The 27,441-nt window shown below is 39.1% G+C and overlaps 2 long non-coding RNA genes across 2 annotated transcripts in view; one reads left to right on the top strand and one right to left on the bottom strand.

Annotated features, from left to right (window-relative positions):
- LOC118023549 overlaps positions 1-27,441 on the bottom strand; it is a 73,422-nt gene that overhangs the window by 21,826 nt on the left and 24,155 nt on the right. The window lies entirely within an intron of this gene.
- Positions 2,556-9,644, top strand: LOC118023548. The gene is made up of 4 exons (XR_004682839.1): positions 2,556-2,589; positions 6,769-6,839; positions 8,663-8,708; positions 9,623-9,644. It is a non-coding gene; the product is annotated as an uncharacterized LOC118023548 (long non-coding RNA).

Genomic DNA, 27,441 nt, shown 5'->3' with positions numbered 1-27,441 from the left:
ACAGCAGATAAGGGAATGGAGAATGATCTAGCAGGGACGTTATAGCGTGAAGCTGCCAAGAACAGCAGAGGATGAGGAGCCTGGCAATCGCCCCTTTTGAGAAATTCATCAGATGGCATCTGAAGAGATCTACAGATTTACAATGTCATGGTTATTTTAAAAGAATATGCCACATATTTGAAAACCAAAATGCATGCTTCATACCATGAACCTTGCCCTGAATCAAAAGTTAAAGACACTATAAACATAGAAAAGCAAGGCTAAAATACAGCTGCGTGCCAAAAATTAAGAGTAAGAGGAGTGAAATCTTTATAAATGGTCCTCTGTACTTGCAGTAATGGTAAAATGATTCAGTATCTACTCACTGGGTGGGAGAAAGGCGGGTTATGGCACAGGGTGCTCTCTGAATTGAGTTTATAAAAACGCATTTGATAGGTATGATTATGAAGCATTGACATGATTATTTATGTCTGAGTTGGGAGCATTTGTGGAGATTTAGTGATATTGCATATACATCCAGAAGAGTTGCCAAGAATATAACTTTTTTTTTTTTAAAGATTTTATTCATTTATTTGAGAGAGAATGAGATAGAGAGAGCATGAGAGGGGGGAGGGTCAGCGGGAGAAGCAGACTCCCCGCCGAGCAGGGAGCCCGATGCAGGACTCAATCCTGGGACTCCAGGATCATGACCTGAGCCGAAGGCAGTCGCTCAACCAACTGAGCCACCCAGGCGCCCCACCAAGAATATAACTTAAAGCTCAAGTCTTGAGTACGGCGAAGAGTATTACTTGAAGTTGAATTGCAACCAGAAGTTATCATGTCTGGAGTACGTATTTTTCACTCAGGGCCAATTCTGTATGAGAGACACTGACTCCCAGAGAGCATTTGCAAAAAAAAAGATGACAGCAGTCCCTTTCCAAACTTTTCTTATCAACTACTCTTTGCTCACCCTTCACCACATCCCTCATTCTCTCATCCTGCCCGTGTATGAACTTTTTTTGAGATAGGGATGCCCAATTGATTAGAACTGTCTCTGGGTCACTGGAGACCAAGGGGCTCAGAGCACTGCTGGAAGGGGAGATAAGAAACTCATAAATCACCTGGGTAGCACAGGATCAATGCTACAACTGAAGCACATAATCTATTGGAACACAGACAAGGGAGAGATAACTTCCAGCTGGTGGAGCAGGGCGGGCTCCAGGCACTTCCTCTGGACCTTGACCACCTGGAGGGATATTAATAGGTAGACCTAAGCATCAGAAACTATTAATTACTGAATTAATTTTTGAATGGTTGAAGAAACTAGATACAGTCTATTAGGAGAAGAGAAAATGAATGGAAAACCTTAGAACTGTCTTCAATATCTGAAGGATTGCCAGGTTGAGAAGGATGAATATTGTGTTGAGGTCTCATAGAGAGAAAAACCAGGATGTGCCAAGGAAAGAACTCAAGGAAACAAACTTGAGCTCCACAAAATAAATCCATTTCTAACAATTTAGGAATGAAGCACATTTGGTTAGAAAGTCTATCTTTTTTTTTTTTTTTAAGATTTTATTTATTTATTTGACAGAGACAGCGAGAGCAGGAACACAAGCAGGGGGAGTGGGAGAAGGAGAAGCAGGCTTCCCACCGAGCAGGGAGCCTGATGTGGGACTCGATCCCAGGGCTCTGGGATCATGACCTGAGCCGAAGGCAGCCGCTTAACGACTGAACCACCCAGGTGCCCAAAAAGTCTATCTTTTCCCTCAAAAATCAATGTGGAGCCAGCAGAAAGACCAATATAAAAAGCATATCCTCACATCAACAGTCTCCTCACCTAGACAATTCCTGGAAAACACAAAATGTTAAATACGTATTTGTAAACATGTTAATTATAAATGTTAAAGACAAATGTCCCATTAAAATACAGAAGTGCCCTATGGTAGCGGTTCCCCCATCCCCATAAGCAAGTGAGTCTTGTAAAAAAGAAACTCAGCCAAAAGTTATTTGTAGAAGCACTGATCAATTATGAAATCCCACAGCAGAATACTAACAGGAAAACTGAATTCAGATGAGTAACAAATATGTCATCAACCACTTTGATGACAAATTCAGGGTAAATACATGAAGCAACGTGAAAGGACCTGAAGAAAGCATCTGACATATTTTGATGTCCCTGCTAGGCACATACATTCTTCAGAACTCTCTGAAGACCTGTTTCTCCATAACCAGGTTAAGTATCATTGACGGGTATATTTCATAAGTATGGGAAAGGCATTGAGATTTACAAAAACACAGTGGATCTTATTTCTTATGTCACAGCGGAGCTGTGATATATTCCAAGGGCAGACACTCACTCTAATCATTTGAAACAAAGGGACAGACTCATTCATCCAACTAATCAATATGAATTCCCTGGTCCAGAAAAGAAGTATAAATCAGCAGCTGCTCCATGGTCAGTTTTCTCATCTACCCCTCCTCTTTACCAAAGGAAGGGGAAAAATGGAACATGTGTCAGCAGGAAAAGGACTCAGGCTTTTATATGGACAGACACAGCCAATGGGCTGCAAATTCTCCATGGCAGTTGTGCTCAGATCAATGGTGTTGAAGGTAAGGAAGGGGAGTTTTGTGGGGCTTGGGTATTTATTACTTTTTGCCTAATCACAGTTTGTGTATTGCATAAGATGCTGTTGTTTGTGAAAGAAAAGAAAAATCATGCCAAGTTTGCCTCTGCCTGTCTAGCAAGACGCACGTTCACTTAAAAGAAGTATTTGGCTTTTGTCTTGTTCTGTTTAAAGTTAACCAGTCATGGGGAGCCTGGGTGGCTCAGTCTTTAAGTGTCTGCCTTCGGCTCAGGTCATGATCCCAGGGTCCTGGGATCAAGCCCCACATCGGGCTCCCTGCTCAGTCGGAAGCCTGCTTCTCCCTCTCCCACTCCCCCTGCTTGTGTTCCCTCTCTCGCTGTGTCTCTCTCTGTCAAATAAATAAATAAATCTAAAAAACTTTTAAAAATAAAAAAATAAAGTTAACCAATCATGTAGTTTTGATGAACACCAAATAGTTATCGGACACAGTCGGAGTTTCTGCTGTCTTCCCCATTATAACTGCTCCCGATCCCTCAGAGTCAGCAACTGACTTCATGACTTGATTATGGTAACTTTGCCCGCCGAAGACTATAGCATGACTTGACACTCTCGCCTCCCTCTGGCTTCTTTCCTGTGTGTGCATACTCATACATCATGCATCCTTAGCAGCCTGTCTACTCCTCAGTCATAGCACTGACCCATGGAATATATTTGAAGATATAATAATTTCCTTTTCTAGCTCACCAGGCCTTGGGCTTTGTAAATGCAGGAACAGATTTCTTTCACCCTTGTGAGGGACCCTGGGATGTGCTGCCCAGACCACCCTGCAAGGGAAGGCTCATTGCTCCAGCTGCTTGGGTGTTGTCAGCTTCAGGTGCAGAGCTGCCTCACCCAAGGTCCTGTCCCTTCCTGGGGTGGCCCATAAAGATGCAGGAGCTTAAAGTCCTGACCCTCCAGGTCCAACCTGGGACAATTCTGAATGGTCATTTGAGCCCCAAAGCACCACCTCCACCCCCGGGCTCAGGCAAGAGTGATGTTGGGCCTGGACTGCAGCTCAAATTCCTCAACTCCTAACTGTCCCTCCCTTCAACAAGCATTGGTCCCAAGGTCTCTCGTTATTAAGCATTCTGCTTACTAAACTGTCTGAGTCTGCTTCCCAAAGAACTCAACCTAAGACAAACCCCTGTATATTCTTATTCTTATTCTTAGCCCACTGGCTAAGAATTTCTAATTCTTATTCTTATTCTATGTTTCTTAAACTAAGGGGAAAATTTTAGAGAAATATTTCATGGCAAAATGACAGAACAACATAAACTCACCTAGGGACTGACCCCACATCGCACTTTTTCAATACGAATTGAAACACCTGGGTGAGGGATCAGTTCACTGGAGAAGAATTAAATGATCCTTACCCTTAAATGTATTCTCTGGGATCTCATGGGGAGAGCATTATTACATGTGAGGGCAGCTCTAATTACAAGAAATAATTGCAGGTGAATACAAGGCAGTTCCCCACCTCGGATGATAAATTACACCGAGAGCTGTGTGAACCGCTAATGATTTCATCTCCACGACACTGCAAGGAAATGTCAAGTCCAAAAAAATAAACCCAAGGAAAAGCACATCTGACAAGTATCTGCTCATAGGAGCTAGTTATTCCATCTGCCATGAGTTGAAATCCGTAAACATGTACCATAGATTTAGTACCCACAGATACACTTATTTGCTAATAGTAAGTAAAAGCCTCTAAGATCAGAGAGTGGACAAGTTGTAAGGGGATAAAATAGGGAAAGCATCTTTCCTAAATGCTACATAACTTGAGGGCATATTCCAGATCTGAGCCTTACTGATCAAGTCCATTTTCTATAATTCCTTGTGACTGATGAATACTCATTGTTAGTGATTTTTAATTCCATTAGTCTTTAAGACATTAGAATCACCTAGGAAGCTTCAAAAATACTGATGCCAGAATCCAGTCTCAGAGATTATGATTTAATCGGGCTGGGCACAGGCCAGAGAACCAGGATTTTTTTTTTTTTAATTTATTTTTTGACAGAGAGAGAGACAGCGAGAGAGGGAACACAAGCAGGGGGAGAGGCAGAGGGAGAAGCAGGCTTCCCGTGGAGCAGGGAGCCCAACATGGGGCTCGATCCCAGGACCCTGGGATCATAACCTGAGCCGAAGGCAGACGCTTAATGACTGAGCCCTCCAGGCGCCCCAGAGTCAGGATTTAAAAAAAAAAAAAAAAAACTGTCTAAGCCATCCTAATGTACAATCAAGGTTTGAGAACTATCACTTTGTGGGCACTCAAGATGTTGCTGCTCACCTTATCCTTAAACCTCACTGATTCAGGCAACGTGTGTTGTTGAGGCTCTTCCTTACTCAGTCATTTCTTTGCAATTATTTTTAAAACACCACTAGAAGTGGCTTACAACTCCTCCCAGCTACCTAGCAGCGTCTGATGTTTTGCCTTCTCTGGTTCCAGTGATGTCACCCTAAGCCAATGCTCTACAGTCCCAGGGAGGGCTCCAGCTGCATGTGCTCCCTCCCAGGAAAGTCATATTCTGCCAAGTGCCACTGTCCCCAAGGCCCCCATTACTATGTAAAACCTCCCATGAATTGTCAGCATAGCCTCCAAGTCCTGGTACATAATATCCCACACAGATCTTGTTTGAAAACCGTCTTTTGAGTCCATGAGACAAACTAGTAAAGAATATTCAGAACAAATCCCACTGCATTCCCAAATCCCTCCTCATTATCCTCCAAACCTATTTGAAAACAGAGCCTGTATTTCACTCTAAATTTCCTCTTGGTTTTGATGAATCCCCAGTTAACTCTGTCTTCTCAACTTCTCATTTCTCTTTATTCGTCCCACCCATTATTACCCCTTATTTTCTAATCTCAAGAGCAGTTCTGCTTCTGTCAGTTTGTCCTATAGAAATGCACATAATGTTATATATTCAACGTGCTCACATGCAACATTATTGGCACTAGCAAATAATTAGCCAATATCTAAGTGTCTCTGAATAAAGTAGTGGTTAATAACTCCACGGTATCCCCATCCTATGCAATTTTAATAATATTAAAAGGAAGGAAGTGTATCTGTTTGTACCTATATGGAAAATCTCTGATTTTTTTAAATAAAAAGACAGCAAGTTGCAGAATATTAAAAATGTACTGGCATATAGTTGTTGATAAAACTAATGGTGCACTGTATGGTGACTAACATAATAAAAAATGTAAAAAAATTAGTCTAGAACCTAATATAACATTGTATATCAACTATACTTCAGTAACAGAAAATTTTTTTAGTTAGTTGTCTATATAGAAATAAGGCACACATTTAAACACACACGCACACATAGAAACACACAGATATAGATCCATTAAAAAAAGAGATACTGAAGAACTTGCAAACTACTAAAAGTGACTAGATGTAGGGAATAAAGACTTTAGATTTGAGAGTGGGGTGGGATGAACAAAAATTTACACTTTCAACAATATCTCTATTTCCTGCATTCTTTACATATATTTTCAGATTGTTTTCTGGAATTGCTCTAAAATTAAATGTGGGGCGCCTAGGTGGCTCAGTCAGTTAAGCATCCAACTCTTGATTTCAGCTCAGGTCATGATCTCAGGGTCGTGAGATCTCAAGCCCCGCATCATCAGGCTCCGCACTGGGTGTGGCGCCTGCTTCAGATCCTCTCTTTCTCTCTCCCTCTTCCCCTCCCCCCACCTATCTTAAAAAAAAAAAAAAGATATTAAATTAAATGAGAAAATTACCCACCAGATTACAGTAATTAGGTGATTGGTAAACTTGGCAAGATCTTTAGTGCAATGGTGGGGGTAGGAGTCAGAAGACAATGGTGATGAGGACATCACCTCCAAACCTTTTTGTTGCATTTTTATTATTTTTATTCTAATATATAACTTTATTATAATAAATCTATTGTCACACACCCGAAGGTAGATCCAGGTTTTATAGCACATGAAGCTTACGTAATTGGGGGATCTCTCTTTAAGAAAAACAACAAAAAATTATTAATATAATACCAGAATAAAAAAATCACAAATATCCCAAAAAGCAGAAAATACTCACAAAAACATTTTATTATTTATCTGGCACACCTTCAATAATAATTTTCCAGATACTGGCATCTGGGTCTGGACATCTCATAAGCCTTTCTTCTCTCACCACTTATAGTGCCCACAGCCACAGGATGTGGTTACATGACCACAGATTTTCTGGTCCTGGGCTTTCACGTCCTATGCAAGGTGAGTCAGCACAGTGGGATAAAAATATTCCTGGAAAACTTTTCTATACTAGTATGACTAGCAATAACTTACCTCTGCATGGAAGTGACCGCAAACGGTACAAAATATTAACCCATAACCAAATATATCTCAAAATCGCTTTCTCTTTAGTTGGATTCCCAAAATTCCTGTGATCCCTCCAACACTCTCTGACAGGACGAGAAGTCTAACAGTGAGTGAGGTCAGCCTTTGTGTGTGTGTGGTCAAGAATAATTTTGAGAAGATTACCATGATGGGGGAGACTGCCAGGAATACATGTGAAAGACTAAAATGAGGAAAAATGGTATCAGGACATTTTGTCCAGGGCACCCTTCCAAGCTGAAAATAACCCATCTACACTGGTTGTATCACAAATCTCTTCTAGCAGTTTAGCAGCTGGAATATTTCAAGGTACGATAATTCCAACCATCTCCCCTCTGTTAAGATCTGACGGCATCACTCTCTGCCTAAAAACCTGTGACAGGTCTTAACTGTTCTAGAATTAAGTCCTGATCCCAAAGCTTGACACTCAAGCCTTTCAAAACTGGTCTTGTCCCAAATTTCACATCTCTCCATTTACCCCCCCCTCCATAGTGTCCCCATGCCAGCCACACCCACCAACCTGAGAGATTATTCTCCACATGAGATACCCTTGCCTATCTCAATGACTTTTTAGAAAATGTGTCCTTTGCTTTGCTTTGGTAAACACCTTACTTATCCTATAAGACTCAAGTCAAATAAAATTCTGCCTTCTAGGTAAAGCACAGCACATTCTATCTCATTGGAATTCATTGCTTCCTCTTCAGTCTCCCAAGGCATTTTGCATAGGATTCTATTATTACACATAACATAACACACAGCAGAGTCAGGCTTGGAGTTGTAATTGCACCCATGTGGACTATATGGGACCCAAGTGGATCTTATTGATCTCCAATCCGCATGCACGGAGCAAGCGATCAATAAATCTTTGTGGACTTGAATTAGGCTGGATAATTGCAAAATTATGTCAATGAAAGTCAGTCTTGTTAGAAAACCTGTGAAATGCCAAGTGTGGCCTTTACTGAAGGTTGTATAAGAGAATTACTAAGCAGCTATTGTACCCTAGTGTTAAAAGATATGTCTTTGGGGGAAAAAAAAAAAAAAGTTAAAATCATGACACCCATACAAATATTAAATGAACACTTGAGATTTTAACTCATTAATTAATGAAGGAACCAGTAAAAAGTTAAAATTTGTTCAAAGAATTCTGAGAAGACACACACAGACAGGCCATCAGGAATGCTAAAATGAATTTATGAATAGATATAAAAGTGGTGAATAGCCACAAGGCAACAATCAATTGTATGGCAACAAACAAAATTTATTTACATTTTTATAGACAACAATCATTTGCATTACTATCAGTTTTCTACAATTTACAGAGTTGTAAAATAGCTCAAAGCCAGTGAAAGACACAGATAACCTGGAAAAGTGTTATCAGAAAGGACATCCATTTATCATTTTTGCTCATTTCAGAGTCTGTCACATTTCCTAACAGCCTTCCTCCCATGATCATAATAATTTAAAAGATTACTCTTGATCACAGAAAAGGCAGGTCTCATTAGGATTGGCCTAGCAGCTCACTACATTTTAATTGCCTCTTTACTTGTCCATCACCTCCATTAAAATGTCAACTTTCCAAGGAAAAAGACCAAACCTGTCTTTGTTTTAAATATTAATTCTTGCTCCAATAAATTAATATTTTCTTTGTTTTTATGATAATATTTTGGTCAAGTAAAGCCATCATAATGTGTTTTCCCCCTTAGGTAGAATATTTGTGAACTGTGGAAGCCAACAACATTTCTTTCCCAAGTACGTCTTTATCTTGAAAAATGAGGTCTTCAGTATTAGAGAGTAATGACCTAGTTTGCTGTATTGTTTAATATCAATGCGCTCAAGCACTAAAGAGCATATAACAGTTCTGATATGCTTGTTGAAAGAAAAATCATACAACTAAATCCAGCTTTGCCATTTGGTCTAAAAGAATTCCAACCATAGTAATACCACTGTTCATGAACTCTGTTAATAGTTTCCTACTCCTATTTATAAAAAGACCAATATAGAGACCCAAGTAAGAGATGCTCACTGTGTTTCTATAAAAGATTCAACAAATAAATGGATTCTGCACTTGAAAAAAACATTGTTATGTGTAATTACAATAGAAAACATTGAAAAACTTTTAAATGCCCAACCAAAGGGATATAGTTTTAGAAAAGGTGATTCATTAATAACATGTATAGTCATGCAGTTATTTTTAAATGATCATTTTGAAAACTATGCTTCCAAAAGAAAAATATATGATCCATTAAAATGAAATAGAACATAAAAGATTTATATCTACTGAAAAATATATAATCATTGGAACAAGGCTCAAACAGTAATGATGCATATTGAAAAGAACTGAATTATAGGACACATTTTCTATTTTTGACATTTCCTTTGTGCAGTTACATCAATGTGTTAGACATTTTTTAAAAAGAAAGGAAGGAAGAAAGAAGTGGTGTTTTATAAAATCTCTTCAGTAGCCTGTGATTTGGGTCCTTGTAATAGAGTAAAGTAAAGGGTTTCATTATGCTTTGTTTTGCTAACAGACGTCTGATGTCCTTCTCCTGGTGTGATTTTCATTATAGCTATTTTCTAAGTGCTTGAATTGGGATTAGTTACTTAGTAAGAAGCTTCTTGTACTTTTAGTCACTAACATGATTTTTATATGGCCTGAAATGCAGAGTTCATCACTTTGTTGAGTCCTTTCAAGGGCTAGGACACCATGACCTTGAAAAGCCCAGAAGAGGAAGACAGACTACAATGATACCACCATTCAAGCAAGAGGTCTTGGATTTATCATGAGCCGTCCAACCCTTTTACAGGGCCCAGGACCTAAATAGACTGACGTGACTTGACCAAGCTTGGTTTTAGGAGTGATATTATGAGACTGAAATCTTGCTCACTGGACTTATTCATGGAAGTTGGCAGCTGCAGGAAACAAGCCATGGGGCAGTGCTGTGTTCTTATTAAAATCAGCTTACAGAAAACATCCCAGTGGTCAAAGGACATTTTGTGACAAAAGGAATACCCCCAAACACATTTGTATTCTGTGAAATGGACAAACAGCCATTTCAGGCATCCATAACACACTCTAGGAGAAGCAAGTACCTATAATGTGATAAATAATAGTTCATATTTATAAATTCCCTTCGTGGTTGATAAATGCATATGTTCATTCCCATTCCCTCACCTCCTCTCATGTTCCAGATAAAAAGCTAAACCAAACTTCCTGTCTGAATGGAGGAGCTTACATACTGGGGTGCTTCTGAACGTGTCATCTACTTAACAAATATTACATGAGTATTATGTGCATAAAATATCATATTAATTAGGTCTAGAGACTCATGTGTGTTTTGGGGGAGGCTTGTATTCACCCCTTAGAAGCAGATGGATGCTCTCAACCAACCAAATTTTGGTTCAGATACCAAGACTGATGATGCCACACACTCACCAACATGATAGGGATGGTTGTTGCTCACAAAATGAACGCTCTGTGGAGAGCTGGGTGGGCTCCCAAACATGGCTAAGAATGCCTTGAGAGCGCAGAGAAAAAGGAATGGCTTGGGTTTAGGGGCTGGTTATGGGATGGTGGGAGGGTTTCTGCCTATGGGCCAGAGCTTCCATTGTTTGAATTTCATGCTGATGTCAAAGGAGGAAGAACCTGGGCTTTCTTATCACCCTTCCCAAATGTGGGGCAAAAGGGAAAGAAGAGTGATGGGGATTAAAAGCTGTCGGTAGTCAAACATCAAAAATGGAATCAGACTTTCTTATAGGAAGATAAAGAAGTGAGCAAAATAAGTATATATTCCTTACCATTCCCATTAAAAACTGTTGCCTCCCCCAAACTGTTCCCTCCAAAGACACTTACCCCCTCCAAATTATAAATTGGAATTTATAATCTAGTATGAAAAATAAGCAATCCAATAATTAAAATTATAGATGAAGAGCAAGAGACAAAAATATGCATAGTTAAGTAGTGGGAGCAGATAAGAGGAAAGTATGAATAGGACTGGGGAAGATGAGGCTGGAATTATTTCGCGAAGAAGTGGAAGGCACTAAGAAAGATAAGGCATTTCTGACCAAGGAAATAGGATGTGTAAGAGCATGGAAGAGAGAGACCATGACCCACTGAGAAAGTTTTCAAGAGATCAGGCATGGCTATAGTGTAAAAGAGTACTATGACACGAGGCTGGAAGTTTCCATCCAGAGTAGGTCAGGAATAACCATGCGAATATTATAGAAAGAAAATTGTGTCATTAAAGGATTTTAAATTTCAAAAGCAACAAGATCACATATGCATTTTAGAGAAACACCTGTCAGCCAATTGAGGGATGGATGAGATGGGGACCAGACTAGAAGCAAGGATATTTATGCAAATATTCTGCACTGATGCAAGAATGAGCTGGAAAAAAAACAAAAAAATGAGCTAGAATGGTCCACAGTACAGAAGATGGACAGGTGCATGAGGATTTCAACGACTTAGCTGCCTCAGGACTTGGTGGGTGACTGCATGGCTATGAAGGGCAGGGGGATATATAGTGACATGCAGAGACGATCAGGAGTGACTCCCAGCCTTCTGACTTGGGTGCAGAGGCAGAAATAAATGTTTTTAAGAAGTGGAGAATGAGTTGTCTGTGTGACTTCCAGGTGATACACAAATAAAAGAGAGTGAAAATGGTGACACCAAATCACTCTGAGAGAAAACAGGATGAGGTCCCTGCCCCTTCCGAAAGTACAGAAAGGTATCAGTAATGTCAAAAAATAAAAATATTGTTCCTTAGGAACGTACTACAGAGCCCTTGCATGAGAGGGGGGAAAAGTTGAGAGCCAAGTCTATCCAATTACATTTCATAAAAGTGTATATTAAGAAGAAGCTTAGATTCTTGCCTTTCCTGAAAAAAAAAAAAATTTCACATATTTTTATTGATGTCATCCCTGGTAGAATGTAGAAAATCTTGTCAGGAAAAGTCAGAAAATAAAAGTTTGAGCCATGCACAATTATTGTTGCTTAATTGAAAATGCAGCACAAGTGCAAAGTTGTAAGTGCAAACAGCTTCTAAGGGCACACGAGGAAAGGTAGGTCACTGGCCTCCCCCCCACTTCAGAATGCCAAGTCTCCTCTTGAGAGACGACCACAAATGCCAGCTTCTTGTGCATTTTCCCAGAAATATGAACCTCTTCACTGTGAACATAGCAACCAACTTTCCACCTAATCTTTCAAAAGGATTTACTATCAAGAAGTCTATTTTCCGGGGCGCCTGGGTGGCTCAGTTGGTTGAGCGACTGCCTTCGGCTCAGGTCATGATCCTGGAGTCCCGGGATCGAGTCCCGCATCGGGCTCCCTGCTCAGCAGGGGGTCTGCTTCTCCCTCTGACCCTCTTCCCTCTCATGCTCTCTGTCTCTCATTCTCTCTCTCTCAAATAAATAAATAAAATCTTAAAAAAAAAAAAAAAAAAGAAGTCTATTTTCCAGTTTCAAGACCCACAGAGCCAGAACTGCCCCATAAGTAAATTAAGCAGCTGAGGAATAGATCAAAGTAACCAATGACTCTTAGGCCCAGTTGAGTCCGTTTTTATAGGCTGAATTATTTATCATCTGCTCTTTTCTCTGGCAAAGTTTCAGTTTCTTCCATCAGGACTGTGGTTCCAAGTGACCCCCAGTCTCTCCCCACAGAACTCTGAAAACTGTCTCACCTTGAGCCATCCAGCAACAGCACTACTTAACTGGGAATAATCTGGCAAGAGGGATGCGTAAATTGGGGTTAAGACTAGTCGCCAGGAGGAAATGCTTTGGAAGATGCTTTTAGTTTCTTCTATTTCAGAAACAAAAGATTCAAGGAAATAAATCATGACCACAAAAGATTGCAATCCTGAGGGCGCCTGGGTGGCTCAGTTGTTTAAGCGACTGCCTTCGGCTCAGGTCATGATCCTGGAGTCCCTGGATCGAGTCCCGCATCAGGCTCCCTGCTCAGCAGGGAGTCTGCTTCTCCCTCTGACCCTCCCCCCTCTCGTGTGCTCTCTGTCTCTCTCATTCTCCCTGTCTCAAATAAAAAAAAAAAAAAAAAAAGACTGCAATCCTGAAATGTCTTATTAAGTTGTTATCCTATGATCCTTTTAGATATGAGATGCTTGGATAAAGCAAAAAATGTTTAACTTTTTTTCTGATTATAAAAGGTGTTGGCATATACTACAGAAAATGTGAAAACCTCAGGAAAATAGAGAGAATGTTAAAATAATCATTATGCCACCATCCAAAGATCACTATTGTTATGCTCTGTCTAGCTACATTCCATCTATACACATTACAGTTGTGCTCATAATCTTTTTTGGAGTTTTTTCCTCCAATATACTAAATTTCCTACCGGCTCAAATCAAAAGAGGTAACTCATTCAAATGGGCTCTTTGTGTCTTTGTGCCCAAGCAGGGAGCCAGCTGTTTTGGCAAGTGTGGGAACGAGGCAGAGTCCCACGGCAGCAGGTGTCTACGACATCCTCCCCCCGTACCCGCGACCTCCTCCAGCAGTGCCATGAGCAACAGAAACTATTCTAACACCCCCGCTCCGTGGAAGGCAGAGATTAAGCAAAAATGATCTGCACCTGTGGGGAAGATTTCTTGTTTCTTTTGGGAATCTCTTTAAATAGTGGTTAAATAGATCTGCTTGGGAGTACTGTTGGTTCAGCTTCATCCCTGGGAGAAAGCTCAAAGGTAACTAGGGAAGATTATCTGTGCCTATTTGTTTAATACCAGGCTGGCTCCAACCTCCCCAGCATCCAGATTGTTTTTCTCCCATACTTATAAATAAATAAAAAAGGCTATAGGGAGCAGGGAAGAGCACACAGAGGCCGATATGGTCAGAAGTCTTCCAGTTACAATTTTTTATTCCATATATTTACACAGAATATATATCTACGCACTCCATATATTTATATTCTATAACTTAAAGCTACTTTTTTAAATACAGTTTCTGATGGAAGTAGGGTTTTTCTCACTGCCTTAAAGGATATTGAATACCCTTCCAATATACTCTAATGCAATTAATGACTCATAGAGTATGAATCAACATAGGAAATCAAGTTACATGGTTAACCTAGAATATACCATCAAATGTTCTAACCACATTATATCCTTATGATTAAATAAAATCAGTAGATTTAACTGTTTTTACATCAGCAGGCACTGTTGTATTGCTACCTTTTTTCAAAGTGACAATTGATATTATTGAACATCAGGCAAAAACAAGTGTATATTCCAATAAGAATAGCAAATATGAAGGGGAAATTCTGCTAAGGACAGTTGTATTATAGCAAAATGAATTACGACATATTTTCCACCTAAAAATAAGCATTGCATATTGTCTCAAAATGGAAAACATCTTTGGTAATCATATACTTTCATCTATTATACTACTGCAAATATTCTAATACGTCAAGAAAGTTGATTTTAACACCACCTTTCCTAATTTAGGCTAATGTCGAGAAATCTTTACTGACAATAAACTTTCCTACAAATAAAAAATTAATTCATCATTTTGGATGTGTTTGGTTTTATTTTTGTTCTTGGCTCAAGTCTAAGGATCTAGCATGGTAATCTTCTGGTTTGGGAGGAAAATTAGAAACCTACAGAATAACACTGGGCAGTCCACCCAGTAAATGGAAGAGCCATTTAGGCCTGTAAAAAAAAAAAAAAAAAAAAACTAATTTAAGCATAATACCTGGACTATTACACCTGCTCCCTTAACCAGGTAAACTGAATAAGGTGCCAGGTCCTTCTGACCAGACACAACTTTCCAAACATAAATCCAACGGGCACTTTAACCTCAGTCCTTTGTGTATCCCTTGGTATCTCCTAGAATGTATATTCTGCATTCCAAGAGACCATCATGGTCCAGTAAGGAAGACAAACAACTGAAATCTAATGGATTCACTTTGTTGTCAACTAGCCACACCCAAGCACTCTGATTCAAATTGGAATTTACAATTCCCGTAATCCCTCGGGGTTTTCCAATTCGGCTCCCGTTAGTCCACATTTTCCTTAATCCTATGCATCCTCACTTGCTCCTTCTGATTAAGTATATTTTCAGAAAAACTAACACATGGACATTTAAAAAGAAAATTCAAGCAACAGAAAAAGGTATGTGGAACAAGGTAAGTATTACTTGCTGTCCAGGTCCCCAGCCCCTCAGGCCCTCTGTATAGCAACCACTGTTACCATATTTGCATCTCCTTCCAGAAATAGTCCCAGATAGATATGCACACAGGTATGTTTATATAAACGTGTAGCTCTTTTGATTTTTTTCCCACAAAATGGGAGCCTACTGTACATACTGCGTTTTTTTTCTTTGTCCACGTAGTACAGTTAATATAAAGATCTAAGTGGGGAATATTATTAGATGTGTCTCTATTATATTCTTATAAGCAACCTATGGATTATTCAAGCTTATCAACATCATTTTCACCTAAAAAAATCATAAAAATGTCACTTATGTCCTCATTCAGATGTTGAGGAAGAACAGACCAAGGACAGACAGAGAGCCTGTAGTACTCCCCTGCCCACTCTCCCCTCCCTGGCACATACAAATTAACTCTCAATGGGCTACGAACCCACTTATTAGTATTGTTATCCTGCCCAGACTTTTTCGTCTCAGCATCCTGAGACGTAAGTCAGAAGCACCTGAAACTGGAACATATGCAGTGTCATTTCCTCCAGTTATCTGGAGTCATTATTTTTGTTGATTTTTTTTTCCCCCTATTCCTTCAGACAGAGAGAAAAATACCTTAATAACTTCGCTTTCTGGTATACGAAATGCTGCAGGCAGTAAGTCTTTACTTAATGGGAACACTGAGAACAGCAACAAAATAAAAATGGTAATAAAAGTTAAAAACTATGAGCCAGGGTAGCCAGATTATTGTGGACCACAGATTCTGATTTCTCTCCAGTGGACTTCCAAACTGCTTCAAGTTCAAAGACACATCATGGCATTGCATACCTGTGTGTGACAGAAAAGGCTATTCCTGTAAGTTAGAACAGCCCAGTGATCAGATGCATCTCTGCAGGGATTTCCCTCCATCTACCCATCTAGAACACTGCAACCTCTCCGACATCTAGAGATTGAGCTTTCCTGCATGAGAACTCAACGATACAAAGCATAATGAACGCATTCAATGGGCCTTGACACTTTTCGCTGCTCCACAGTTTTTCCAGGGTGTATGTACCATATGTTTTCCGTTTCTTAAGCTTCTACTTTTGGTTCCTCCTGAAGGCTATCTCATTTACTATTGTTGGCATATGTGTCTATGCTTTTCAGTAAGTGAATAACCCGTTGAAAACAACTGCATTAACCATCATCCCATGCTTTATGCTGAGTTGTATATACGATAACCATCGGAAAGCAGCAATATTTAGTCTAGGGACCACATCACATGATACACACTTTATTTGAAAGAATGCATACTCAGACCATTTGGGAGAAGATATGAATACAAAATTGAGCCACATACGGTTTCAAAACTGAAAACAGAGTTTATCACAGATGAGATACATATTCAATCACTGGTGAAACTGTAAGATTTTATTTATAAAGTGCAAAAATAAGAAAAATAAGTCATAATTTAATTGTGGATATATCTGCAATTGTAGGTACATTCTCACTTTTTTATGAAATGTTTACATTTAAACTTTCGTGAGAATATCGTTTCTGAAATGAGTATTGTTCCCTTATATTGACATTACACTCCCTCCTTCATCCTTGTAACAATTGGTGTCTTCTAGATCATCTGCTGAGATGCTACCTACAGGAAGTAAATACTACCACTATTGTCACATGCGCACATAAAATTTATTTAATTCACAATACTTTAGATAAGAGAAACAAATGGATAATTCAGTATCACACATCTGTAATATCTAATTATTCTAATAACTAACTTGAGATTCCTTATAATGTGGATCCCTGGATGCAAACCAATATATATTTCATGTGTGTTCACTTTTGCTAACTAAATAATTAACAACTCTTCCTTTGATCAACTTTTCATGCCCTCCAAAAGGTAAGATCTATATAACTTCAAACATCTGGTAACTTGTTTTATAAAACTTTAAGATTTTCATACATTTATACCTATATTAATCAATAATGCTATGATAATTATAATCCATTTAGTGAGTGCTACCATGTCCCATTTAGTCCTTGTAACATCCTTGCAAGGTAGATACTATTACCAAGGCAGGAAACTGACACCCAGGGAAGCTATCTAATATATCAAGTATTTATATGGCATATGAAATTTAAACCAAAACCATTCCATGCTCATGGATTGGAAGAATAAACTTTGTTAAAATGTCTATGCTGCCCAGAGCAATCTACACATTCAAAGCAATCCCTATCAAAATACCATTGACATTTTTCACAGAACTAGAACAAATAATATTAAAATTTGTATGGAACCAGAAAAGACCCCAAATAGCCAAGGGAATGTTGAAAAAGAAAACCAAAGCTGGGGATATCACAATGCCTGACTTCAAGCTCTATTACAAAGCTGTGGTCATCAAGACAGCATGGTACTGGCACAAAAACAGACACAGAGATCAATGGAACAGAATAGAGAGCCCGGAAATGGACCCTCAACTCTATGGTCAACTAATCTTCGACAAATCAGGAAAGAATATCCAATGGAAAAAAGACAGTCTCTTCAATAAATGGTGCTGGGAAAATTGGACAGTCACATGCAGAAGAATGAAACTGGACCATTCTCTTACACCATACACAAAGATAAACTCAAAATGGATGAAAGACCTAAATGTGAGATAGGAATCCATCAAAATCCTAGAGGAGAACACAGGCAGTAACCTCTTCAACCTCAGCCACAGCAACTTCCTGAAAGACATGTCTCTAAAGGCAAGGGAAACAAAAGCAAAAATTAACTATTGGGACTTCATCAAGATTAAAAGCTTCTGCAGAGCAAAGGAAACAGTCAACAAAACTAAAAGGCAACCCACAGAATAGGAGAAGATATTTGCAAATGATGTATCAGATAAAAGGGCTGGTTTCCAAGATCTACAAAGAACTTATCAAACTCAACACCCAAAAAAACAAACAATCCAGTCCAGAAGTGGGCAGAAGACATGAACAGACACTTCTCCAAAGAAGACATCCAAATGGCAACAGACACATGAAAAAATGTTCAACATCACTAGCCATCAGGGAAACACACATCAAAACCACAATGAGATACCACTTTACACCAGTTAGAATGGCTAAAATTAACAAGGCAGGGAACAACAAATGTTGGTGAGGATGTGGAGAAAGGGGAACCCTCTTACACTGTCAGTGGGAATGCAAGCTGGTACAGCCACTCTGAAAAACAGTATGGAGATTCCTCAAGATGTTAAAAATAGAGCTACCTTATGACCCAGCGATTGCACTACTGGGTATTTACCCCAAAGATACAGCTGTAGTGAAAAGAAGGGGCACATACACCCCAATGTTCATAGCAGCAATGTCTACATTAGCACAACTGTGGAAGGAGCCGAGATGTCCATCGACAGATGAATGGATAAAGAAGATGTGGTTCATATATACAATGGAATATTACTCAGCCATCAGAAAGGATGAATACTTACCATTTATATCGACATGGATGGAACTGGAGGGCACTATGCTAAGTGAAATAACTCAATCAGAGAAAGACAATTTTCATATGGTTTCACTCATATGTGGAATGTAAGAAATAGCACAGAAGATCATAAGGGAAGGGAAGGAAAACTGAATGGGAAGAAATCAGAGAGGGAGACAAACCAGGACAGACTCTGGACTCCAAGAAACAACTGAGGGTTGTGGAAAGGGGGATGGGTGGGGGATGAGGTAACTGGGTGATGGGCATTAGGAGGGCACATGATGTGATGAGGACTGGGTGTTATACGCAACTAATGAATCATTGAACACAGTATCAAAAACTAATGATGTACTATATGCTGGCTAATTGAATTTAAATTTGAAAAGAAAGAAATTCAAACCTGTTGTAGACAAGCTCTTTTTACGTGGCAGAGTGAAGGCATGGCCACTGGCTTTTACCATTGCCACCAACAACAGCAGAAGAACTGGGGAGGAATGCTCTGTATTGGTTCTGTTTTAATAGTCCCAATGAAAGAATATGATAGACCTACTGGAGCCATGTGCTCACTACAGGCCCAATCAATCATTTTGGCCATATGCACATAGCATTACTATTGGCCAGACTGAAATCTTATACCCACTTGGTGGTCAATGGACAGAAAACGGAGTGGAAGCTCCACCAGCATTCTGTGGAATGGGGGTAGGGGTGAAGAAATTCCCACAGAAAGATGAGTGATCTTACCACAGGAAGGATGAGAGTGCCAATTACACACACACACACACACACACACACACTTACACGGCGCAACACAACCTCAGATCCCTTTAACACACCTCCCACTGAGAAGTGGGTCTAAGTCTCCTGGACTTGAATCTGGTTCTGTGCCAGTTTGACTAACAGAGTGTGGCAGGGGTGACACTGTCCAGTTTCCAGGCCAAAGAAGTCAGAAGCTGACAGCTATTCTATCTCTTGAAATGCTCACTTGTGGAAACCAGCCACAATGCTACAGCTAAGTTTGCGGAGAAGGCCATGCAGGGAAGAAGCAAGGTCACAGGCCCCTATCCCCAGCAGAGCTCGCAGCCAACAGCCAGAACCACATTGCCAATCATGCGTGTGAGCAATCTTCTAAGTATATCCTTCATCCACCAAGCCTCTCCAATAATGCTGCATGGAGCAGAGAAAAGAGTCCTGCCGAAATTGCGTATTTGTGACCTAAATACTGGGGGCATTGCCACTAAGTACTAGGTGCATCTGTTATATAAAAATAGGTCACTAGAACAACCAGTCGCCAAATTTTCATTCTTTCCTTTGCATTGAACACACAAACTCTGCTCAGTACCTTTTCCATAGTCCTCTGAGTACCCACCACTCTACCGAGCATATTGTAGCTGTGCTATAAATAAAATTTTCATAAAATAATGGAATTATACATTTCAAAGGTATTATCATCTGTCTCTGTAAAGGGATAAACGGCACCAAGAACTTAAGTGAATGGCAAAAGTGGTTCTTTGGCTGAGCTGGAAGATTTTCATGTTCAAGTCAAATGCATTACCTATTATGACCCTCAGTACAGTCTCTCCGTGTTAAGTAAAATCCCTCTCTTCTTCTTCTCATGGACAAGATGATGTGCAGTGGCAAATGCTTTCTAAGCTTTAAAACTAAATATGCTAAAATATCTGGAAAAAATATAAACCAGTAGCACCAGTTAATTCTGAAGAACAAGCCTTGGGGTTTGAGGAAGCAACTGATATCTACCTTCTGTACCACTTTTATCTCTTACAATGAACATGCATTTATTTTATACTTTTAAATGACATTAAGTTAGATCTAGTAAGGAAATCTAATAAAATGGTACCAGCAAGTATCGTGATTATGGGATTATGAGGGTTTTACATTGACATTTATACTGATAGTGAACATCTATTCCCCTATAGTTCTCAAAGAATTTCAAATTCTTACCCATTAAGATCCCAAACTTTATGTAACAGACAAAATTCATCGTACATTACCTGGATATGTCATGCAAAATCAACTGCTAATCTATACCAAGCCCAGATTCACATACGGAGAGAATTACCCAAGCCTGCATGCACCAAGAACCATTATGGGAAAGCTTTGTTCTAGAACACAGCACCAATAAGAATATTGCAAAGCACTCCCTGATTAAACTTTTTTATTCTTGAAGCTTTTGTCCTGCTATAGCAGCATTTCTGAGAAAGGAGACTGAAACATGTCCTTGCTCAGTGTTAATGGTTAAGTGGGAAGATGGTAAGGAGCCCATTTGTGTCTGTGTCTGAGGCTCAAGCCCTGCTAAGGGAAACTAAATCTTTGATACTTCTGAAGCTTTCACACGTACATAAAAGCTAGAAAATTTAGTTAATATGATACTTCAGATTCTCTTCAGTTATAACTGAAAATCTTCTCTGGGCCCAAAATTTCAGGGTACTCACACTAAGCTTCCTGATTTTCTATTTCTAACAGTGGATTGAGTAATTTTCAGTCCAAATTACAAGTTATCAAAGACCAAGCATTTGTTCATTCATTTATATATTCAACCTATACCTAAAGAGCAGGTACCATTTGACAGGCATTCTCCTGAAGAAATATGAAAGTGGAAGATACATAATGGATAGTTCTTACTCTTACCTAAATGTCCAAAAGGATGATTTCTTATCTGCCATGGGCTATATTAGCTGCCTACGCAGCTATGATCCCTGCTCTCTATAGAATGAACTCATAGAAACAGAGAGCAGAATGGTGGTTGTCAGGGTCTGGGGGGGTAGGGGAAGTGGGAGGATGTTGGTTAAAGGATACAAACTTTCAATTATAAGATGAATAAGTTCTGGAAATGTAACGTACAGCATGGTGACTATAGTTAATAAAGATGTATGGTATATCTGAAATTTGCTAAAAGCACAGATCTTAAGTGTTCTCAACACATGCATAAAAAAACAGTAACTAAATAAGGTGACGGATTTGTTAATGAGCTTAATTGTAATGATCACTTTACAATGTATACATATATCAAATTATCACACTGTATACCTTAAATATATACAATTTCTATCTGTCAACCATAGCTCAATAAAGCTGGGGGGGGGGGCAGGCATGGGCAGAAGACTTAACAGATACCTCACCAGAGAAGATAGGCAGATGGCAAATAAGCATATGAAGAGATGATCCTCCACACATCATTCGTCAACAGAGAAATGGAAATGAAAACAAGATACCACTACAGATCTATTAGGATGGACAAAATCCAGAACACAAAACCAAATGTTTGCGAGGATGCGAAGCAAAAGGAACTCTCATCCACTGCTAGCAGGAGTGCAAAATGGTACAGACACTTGGGAAGACAGTTTGACAGTTTCCTACAAAACTAAACATACTTTTACCCTACAATCCAGCAATCATACCCAGAGGAGCTGAAAACTTGTCCACACGAAAGTCTGCACACAGATGTTTACAGCAGGTTTATTCATTAATGCCAAAACCTGGAAGCAACCAAGATAATTTTCAGTTAGGTGAATGAGAAAATAAATTGTGGTACATCCACAAAATGGAATATTATTCAGTGTTAAAAAGAAATGAGCTATCAAGCCATCAAAAGACATGGAGGAAACAAATGCGTATTATTAAGTGAAAGAAGACAATCTGAAAAGGACACATATGGTATGATTCCAATAATACGACTTTATCAGGAGTTATGGTGGAGGGAGAGATGAGTAAGTGGCGCACAGAAGGTCTCCATGGCAGTGAAACTATTCCATACGATACTACCATGGTAGATACATGTCATTATACATTTGTCCAAGCCCACAGAATATGTAACACCAAGAGCAAAGCCTAATGTAAACTATGGATCTTGGGTGATAATTCTACGTTAAAGCAGGCTCACTCCGGTACAAGGTGTTGATAGCTGGGGTGGTTACAGGGTCGGGGCACAGGGGATATATAAATGGCAACTCTCTATACTTTCTGCTAAATTTTTCCTTGAACCTAAAACTGCTCTTAAAAATAAGGCTTATTAATTTAAAAACAGAATCAAAGACAAATGTTAATAATCATCATCTTTGGGCAGTGAAAACATGGTTAGTTTTTCTTTCCTTTTTCATTACTTGTCTATATTGTCCAAATTCATCACTATTAGAATGTTTTGAATGATTTTATTTTCCAGTCAGGAAAAAAATGTATATTTACTGATGATGTCTGAAGACCTCCCCCCTTCTCTTCAATCCCACTGTTGCTACTCTCATCTTCCATAATCTCATGCCCACACTACTGCAACAGTGCCCAAAGTTCCCCATCATCACATCTATGCTCAGCTTCGTCCTATATATATTGTTCTTCCTTAAGTACCATTTCACCATGCTATTATCTTTTTCAAAATCTGAGGTGTATCCACTGTTCTCTTTTGAAATCCCTCCCATCTATGCAGGACTGGTGCACTCTCTCTCCACATGCACAATTCTCCATTAATCTTCTTCAAATGCTCCAATCCACAATGACTGTTTTCATTCTGTTACTTTCTATAAAAAGCACAGGCCAAGGCTTTAGGAAATTGACTGTAAATCAATATGCACCATGTATTGGTTTCATGGTCTGTGGTACACAGTAGTATCTCCTAAACCAGATTTCAAACACTGTCATCTCAGGGACCGTGCATTACCTTTGCCTTCCATGTTATCCACTCCATTTTTAATGGATCACATGACATGATATATGGAAACCCTTTTAAAATACTTTAGTAAAACTACAAGGAGGGGGGAATAGATTTTTTTAAAAAGATGAATACAAGGTTGATCTTTGCTGAATACAGATAGTGATTATGTGGGGATTTTTTAAAATACTATTTCCCTAGTTGGTGTGATTTTCGAAATTTTCCATAATAAGAGTTCATTATTTTAAGATTTATTTATTATTTATTTATTTATTTATCAGAGAAAGAGAGAGAGAGAGGCAGGCAGAGGGAGATGCAGGCTCCCTGCTGAACAAGGAGCCGGATGCAGGACTCAATCCTAGGACCCTAGGATCATGACCTGAGCCAAAGGCAGATATTAACCGACTGAGCCACCCAGGTGTCCCCATAATAAGAGTTCCAAAAAAGGAACTGTGAAGAGTTTAAGATGATTAAATGCCACTTCTGAAACTGAACATTATCAATCTGTAAGTCATGTCTTGACGTCTCCAAACTATTTATACAATCAAATCCATTTCTTTGGCATATACATGCCTTCATTTTTAATATAAACCATTTAGCTTATACAAAAGTTCCTATTGGCTCTATGTCATAAAATGTGTTTCCATTTATATAAATTAGGCAAAGATTAAATAATCTAAAAAATAATCTGGAAAATGAAGTACCTGACTTGTGACATCATTTTTCCCTGTCCAAAGAAAAATTGAGACCCCTCTCTTCTCTTTATTTTGCATCATTTACATATACTGACCTCAATCTGGGTCACAAAATGGTAATATCATTGCAGTTAGTATGATTAATTCACTTATTTATTTAGTTTGTAAATCATTTTAATTAAATAGAAATGTCAAGGGAGTCAAGCCTTCGCATTTAGAGTTTTTAAAAAATGACATAAGGTAGAAAGATCATTTTAATCATGACGAAAACATGCTAGTTTTGGAAGGTATTTTTTCATATTAAAATCACAAACAATTAAAAAAACCTGACCCCTTCCCCCAACAAGCCCTCTTCAGTGGCAATAAATGGAAGCTTGCAAAAGTGCAACTCTCCCTATTCAGCAACTAGAAAAATTTAGGCTCACCAAGTCTCAGCAGAGGCTGCCATGTCTCCACATTCATCAACCCACAGCAGAAGTTCAAGTAGGAAAATAGCATGCAGGTACTCACCGAATAATGTGCCGGCATGTGCCTTCAAACAGATGGGAATACCCACCACCCTCCTGACCTGTCATAACCTCTGTTCCTGTCATGCTTTCCAAACACCTGATAATGTGGTCTCTAGCCTGGAGACTGTGCGCAAGGGCTTATTTTTCCAAACCTCATTTTCCTCACTTATTATGTTGAGATAATAACAGTATGTATGTACCCCACAGAGCTGTGGTTATTAAGTGAGATAATGCATGGGAAGTGGTCACAGCACCTGGCACAAAAAAGTCTCAAAATGTGAAAATAATAATAAAACTTCAAAGAGTAGTTACGGAACTATTTTTTCTTCTATTTATTTTAAACACTCGAGGTTTGGGGGATAGTTATAGAAAGAAGACACCATTCCATAGGTGGAATTCTTGCCTCCCACGGCCCCAAATCACTTCTTCTAGTCTGGGCTCCCCTCCCCGCCTCACCGACTTGCTTGAACGAGGATCTGGTAAGAGGCAACTCCAGGGACCAACTGTGGTATCCAATTTAAGAAAAAGAATATAAAATGACAAATAGAGAATTACGTTCAAATGCGTGTGCTTGTTTAGAATGAGAAATCACCAAGAAATTATCTATAAAAATCTGAAAAATACCACCGTTATTACAAAATCCAGACATATAACACTTTTATTAACTAGGTACCTAGTACGCATCCAGAAAATATTTTTCTGCCTTTTTTTTTGTAACCTATATACTCTGATCTCTTTCTTACATGGCAACAATTTTGTAATCTCATTTTCTCTAGAAAGAATAGAATGTTAATTTAGTCTTTCCTCTAGCGTGGTTGACTGAATTTTTTTTTTTTTAGTTTTGATAGTCTATACTCATAAAACATGCAATTTCACTTATAGACGTACCTTCTGTTTGCAGTACTACTACGTAAGAGTGCCTTACAAACACAGAAATTCTGATAAATTCTATTTCACACTGTTTCCATAAAAAATGTAGAGTACATTTATAATTTTATACGCTGCATTATATTCCTGAGAAAAATGAGAGATTAGAGAAACACGCCTGAGGTTACACAGCCGGCAGATTGCTGAGCGGGGATTCCATTTCTGACAGCTGGTATTCATTATTCCTCACATTTTCACCCACCCCTCCACACTACGCCTTCCAAACTAATACACACACCTCTGACATCTTGATCAGCCGTGAAGAGGGGAAGGGAGAGGAAGAGAGACAAACTAGCATTTACTCAGTATTTGCTGTGTGTCAGACTCTTCAGTTTGGCACTTTCCTTATCTCATTTACTCCTCAAAGAAACTCTGAAAGGTCAGTGGCATTTCCCCCAAGTTACAAATGAAGAAACTGATCTTGAGAAGTTCAAGGTTACAACACGAATACAGAGGCGACTTTATGGATCCTAAATCCATGTTCCTTCCACCATACACATCTGATTCCTTTAAATGTAAGAGAAAAATGAGGAGTATCTGGGAGAAAACTATAAAATTCAACTCCAAACTAACTTATTTCAACAAATACTCTTGGTTCCCTGGTTTTTCCTGAGTTGTAAATGGAATGGATCAAGGAAAGCACTCAGTATTTGTCACTCTAAACGCTCCTTGATGATTGCTAACCTCATGCAGACCCACAGTGGCCACTGGATGCGTGACAAACCATGTTGGTGAGAAAGGGAAAGAAAGCATTGGAAACATGTAGTTACGTATTTCAGTATTTACAATACACACATAATTTTGCTGCATCCGTACAATGTTTGGTGCCCAAAAAGCATTTCCAGATCCTTCAAAATCACCTGGCTATTTTTTTTTCCATTTGCCTACTTTTTATCCCCCAAAACAGGACTAGACTATTCCCCACATTTGTCCACAATACTAATAAAACCAAGTATCTCCTTGTGATTACTTTCTTATTTTTGTGGAGGATTTTGATTTATGGTGCAATTTGTTATGGCAGGGGAAAGGACTGCCTTTCTTTTTATTTTTTAGGTTTTTTTTATTGTTGCAAAATATACATAAAATTTACCATTTTAACCATTTTTAAGCATACATTGCAGCACCATTAAGTACCTTCACATTATTGTGCAAACATCATTACCTTCCATCTCCAGAACTTTTTCATGTTCCCAAACTGAAACTGTGTAACCATTAAACAATAACTCCACATTTCCCCTCCCTCCAGCCTCTGGCATCCGCCATTCTACTTTCTGTTTCTATGAGTCTGACAACTCTAAGTACCTCGTTTAAGTGGAATCATACAATATTTGTCCTTTCGTGTCTGGCTTATTTCACTTAGCATAATGTTCTCAAGGTTCATCTTTGTATGTGTCAAAACTCTGTTCCCTTTGGGGCGCCTGGGTAGCTCAGTCATTAAGCAACTGCCTTCAGCTCAAGTCATGATCCCAGAGTCCTGGGATCAAGCCCCGCATTGGGCTCCCTGCTCAGTGGGGAGCCTGCTTCTCCCTCTCTCGCTGTTTCTCTCAAAAAAAAAAAAACCTGTTCCCTTTTAAGGCTTGAACAATATTTCATCATATGTATACACCACATTTTGTTTATCGATCCGTCTGCTGGTAGACATTTCAGTAATGTTTTCACCTTTTGTGAAGCATGTTGCTGTGAACACTAATGTACAAATATCTGTTCTAGAATTCAAGATGAGGAAATTAGCACTATAAAAACTGAATGTGAAATCAGCACTGGTGACCCTGAGGTTCCCCCCGCCAGTAGTTGGGTCTGAGTGGGGAGCTGGGAGGGAACACCTTTGCCCTGCATTACTCAGGGTTACCCCACCAGAGCCATCAGAGGCTTTTATGAATAATGTATAAAAGTCTTCACGTGGACATACATCTTCTCTAGGGTAGATTCCTGGGAGGTGAATAACCGGACCATACTGTAACTCTACGTTTAAGATTTTAAGACACTGTCAAATGTTTACTAAGAATGTGTAAAATTAATTTTTTTCATCAAAGGTGGGAAGATATCATCCATTATTTATTCAAATATGTTTTTGACTCATTTCTATCTTTCTTCTCCT

This window comes from Mirounga leonina, unplaced genomic scaffold (assembly GCF_011800145.1).
Source record: "Mirounga leonina isolate KUSES-001 unplaced genomic scaffold, KU_Mleo_1.0 Mir_180, whole genome shotgun sequence".
Lineage (NCBI taxonomy): Eukaryota > Metazoa > Chordata > Mammalia > Carnivora > Phocidae > Mirounga > Mirounga leonina.
The sequence above is the reverse complement of the archived record's forward strand: the minus strand, read 5'-3'. Positions and strand labels throughout refer to the sequence as shown.